This window comes from Rhyacophila brunnea, unplaced genomic scaffold (genome assembly GCF_057557595.1).
Source record: "Rhyacophila brunnea isolate RB1 unplaced genomic scaffold, BYU_Rbru_1.0 scaffold_1, whole genome shotgun sequence".
NCBI classification, from domain to species: Eukaryota; Metazoa; Arthropoda; class Insecta; order Trichoptera; family Rhyacophilidae; genus Rhyacophila; species Rhyacophila brunnea.
Window position 1 is genome coordinate 49,985,953 of NW_028232751.1, and position 4,529 is coordinate 49,990,481.

Here is a 4,529-nt window from a genome sequence, read left to right on the forward strand (position 1 = left end):
GAACAATACGATAAAATAGTGCACACTCTTTCAGTCATACTTATTTATTTTGTTTTCGTTGAATTAAGAAGAAAATATATTAAAGATGGTGTTGGTTTTTTTTTAATTCATTAAGCCCTGCCTAACCACTATAATCGATAATAAATATTCTTATATCTTTTAAATATATAATATGCATGGTATAATGGCATAATTTGAAATATTCTATAAATAAAGGAATATTTTTTAACTATTGTCTAATATGGATTAGATTAGGCAAGGTATAATTGAATTTTAAAGACTAACAAACATTATCTACACACTGTAGTCTCACTTTAATAAAAAATACGTATGACTGAAAATGTTCACTGTGCACTATTTATGTTGGATCTTAACTGCCTACCTCCACCCTTCGCCACCGATATATATGGCTATTATTAATAAAATACAATGAGTGGCGAACACACGAGATTGAAGTGAAACTTTTAGTTATGTTCTCAATTTTAAAAATCTATATTAACAATATTACTACTATCGACCGATAGTACTTGATGGAATTTGAATTAAAATTCTAATGGATTTAAGCTTTGTACTATTCCAATTGAGTGAGTCCAAATGGAATAGTACAAAGCTTAAATCCATTAGAATCTTTATTAACATCATCAACGTGAATGTACGGACTCGTCGTCGACGACGTCACCATCACTGTAGTCCATCACAACTTTACTTCTTCTTTTTCCATTCTCCGCATCGTATACTCACAACCAGGGGCGGCTCTACCTTAAGGGTTCATAGGGACCATCCCTACATCGTTATCATGTCAAAAATATACGTCCGATATTTTTATCATTGTCATAATATACCTACTTAATTACATGATTAATTAAACTTTTTAATTTATTTTATCAATCTAAACTCGTCACGATTTTATAGATATATTAAAATAATTAATTCAACTAAATACGCACTATTTCATAGCAACGCCTATTTACAAATTAAGAAAGCTATGGCGTCTATTTTTCGCTGACCGGGGGTCACTCAGTTACATCCCGTCGCCGCGGTAAAAATCTCGTTCGACAAAGGATGTGAATGCATTAGCGTTAGTATGTCCATACTGAGGAGCGAATCAAATGACCCTTGAGTGAGTAAAAACGCTCGCTCTATGTCGTTGTTCAAAACTGATAATGGTAAGTCTCTAATAATAATTATTATAGCGACTCAGATAATCATAATATAATAATAATATTATTTATTCTGAAAAATTTCCCATTTCCTCATTAATAAAATCATATTATTTTCAGTTGCTTAGTACATAATGTATAATATGAGAAAGTAGGCAGGTATGTATATTTAATAATTAATGGCCCCACCACCTAGATAGTCTTCGAGCCGCCACTGTTAAGTATAACAATACTGCCTTTCATGAAAATAGTATGTAAACTCCATGCTTTTTGTTATATATACACAAGACTTGAACACTGTTCCACATCTCAGAACACTAATCATAACTTTATCAATTCAAATTTCATATTACACCTTCGCAACCCTGAACTGCTCAACTTTGGATTTTCACACAGATAGAATTAAGTTATAAGCTATTCATATATTTTAGCTTAAATGGACGAATAGGTGAATCGCTCCAGAAGTCTACGCAATGTTTCTTTGATGAAGATTATAAGTTTTAACATTGAAATCCTAAGAAAAATGTTAAATATTACATTGATAAAAACTTGTATCTAAACAAATCATCTAATTAATGTATACATTAAAAAACTATAGGTCATTATTTTAACCTAATGTCAAAATGCAGAGGAGAGCTCAGATAAATTTATGTTATGTCTTTCAATTTTAAATTATGACTGTCACTTATTATTATGTTTATAATAAAATACTACCTGTCAGTAACTTGGTACTCTCTATGGAAGCAAAATATGTAGTGTGGTGTGGGATTTTATAATTGATAGTTAACAAGTAAATGTTATGGTGTAAACGTTTAATTTAAGTTTCAATAACAATATAAAAGTAGAATAATATTGTCATATATGATTAATAATAATTAATTTCTCAACAAGTTAATAATGATTACCTTTCCTACTTCACGCGCAAGCTTGTTAGATGTAAGACTCACGGATTATGTAAAAATCTGAATGGAAATGTAACATAAGTTTTGAACAATATATTTTCATTGAACTGAATTTTGCATTTCAGCACATTGGACTTTTATAGTAATCTATGGTGCTTATTTATAATTGTTTATGTCTTGAAGATCTGAAACTCAAACCCTGGGTCACTAAAACTAATCTTTATGAAAGTTTGTATACCAGAAGAATGTTATTAATAGTATCTACCTTTAACATAATATCTCTAGTATATTTATTTGCGTGAGTAGCTAGATAAACCTTCTGTTAGTGAAAATATGTCTCGGAAAGTATCTGAAAAATCTTGTTTTGCATTCGTATTTATAAAATTAATACGAAAGTTTAAGAACTTACATATTATATTCATATTATCTGTAAAATAAAACAGTAAATAGGTATTACGCTAAACATAATAAGTTGAAAATTAAATTTTATTATTCAATGTTGTATAGAAAGTATTATTAAATTGGCATATATAAATCTTAGTTCGGGTCTGCCACTAATTTTCATCGGAAAACTGAAATGTCATTTTGATATTTCATGTTAATTATTTCCATAGGAACACGTTTGTATAACAATTTAATTACTAGGACTTCGTTAGCTACCAATAATAGTGTCTTGCTTCTATATTTTATTATATAAACTAATATATTAATACTCTATCTATGATTAAAATTTATTGACAATCTTTGGTATTTCGCTTAGCTAGGAGAAGTCGATTCGAACCATATTTAGGTATATAACTGTATTAGAAACGCAACGCTGTGCCTTTGTGTTGTTTTACGGTGGATACTCAATCGAATGTCTTTCTTTATATTACGTTGTAAATTAATGGTAGAAAATATATTTTTTTTACGAGTAATGTGTATTAGCTATTTTCTGAAGTGAAATGCTTTGAATCCTATTTGAATACACAGTGACTACGGATTCCAATCCCGGGATCTTAAACTATGTTCGATACTTATGAATCCCGGGATTGGTAAACATAATACCGAAACTTTCGAGATTGATTTTTTTTATCAATTTTTATGGAGAATAAAATAAAAACGAAAATATAACAGAAAAATACTTTTAATAACATACAACTACATTAGAAATAAACTGAGTTTGAATGAAGTTTGATTTATTACCCATGTCTTGCCAATTCATTTTATCTTTTCACATAAATTAATAAAAATGAGAAAGATTGGAAAAAAAAACTATGCTTAAGTCTTTTAACAAAGTGATTCCATCATGATTTTTAATGCATTTGTCATTAATAGAAACGTTTTATTATCTTTCCTTTTAAAATAATAACAATTGAAATTTGAAAATATAATGAATCAACAAAAAATCACAGGCTGCCTGGATACCAAAATTAGATCCAGATTAAATGACGAAATACTTGATGCTTTGGTATTACTTCGGGCATATTATTCAGAATAATGTTTTAATTACTTAAATCTTTATTTTTTTATATTGTATATTTTATTGTCAACACAATAGGTTATTTTTTATTTTAATTGAACTTGTGTTTATATTTGTTTTCTTTTCATATATAAATAAAACTGTTTTACTTTCACATTATTATTTATATTACAATATTATTTACTCCATTAAATCTATGTATTTCCAAGATTGAACACACAGAATATTGACAATAAGTGTTTTAAATAGTATAAATTATACTAGATTTATTTTTGACCGATTTTATCAACGTTATTTGCATATATAAAAATTTTATATTAACTATTGAAAAAAATGCCAATCCCGGGATCCCAGGATCGTCGAATTGTAATTCCGAAATCCCGGGATCAAGATTTTGGCTTTTTGGATTTTGGGATTGGATTCTCTAAGTTCTATTTTGAAATCAAGATAATAAAATGATTATTAATATAAACTGCAAGATATTTCTTTTTATCTCTTATTAAAATTAATAATTATAATGAACACTATAATTTTAAGATACCCCTTTCGACGTTAAAGAAAGAGTAAATTGTTATTACAAAACTTTGAAGTTTTAATATAAGTCTAAGTAATTTTCAGTTAAACTATTAAGACAGTAAAGACCGGAGCTTTGGGTAGAAAATTTATGTTAAAAAACGAAACTTTTTGATGGCAAAGTTTTAATTTCAGTCCCATGTTTAATGGAAAAGGCAACAGGCGGAAAATTTGTGATCGATTATTAGCAAAAAGCCTAAAAGATTTTTAAGTTGCTTGTCTTCAAAATAATGAATGACACAGATTAAGGTGAAAATTCAATTAGTTTCTGCACTGACGTGTGAAAATTATGTTCTTAGTTTTATTGAACCATAAAGTATTCCTACGTTTTCAAAAAAACATTCAAATACCTACTCAATATTTTTTACGTTGTGAAAAAATATTGTTTTCGGACATGTTCCAAAATTAATTATATATTTTCATAGATTTTCA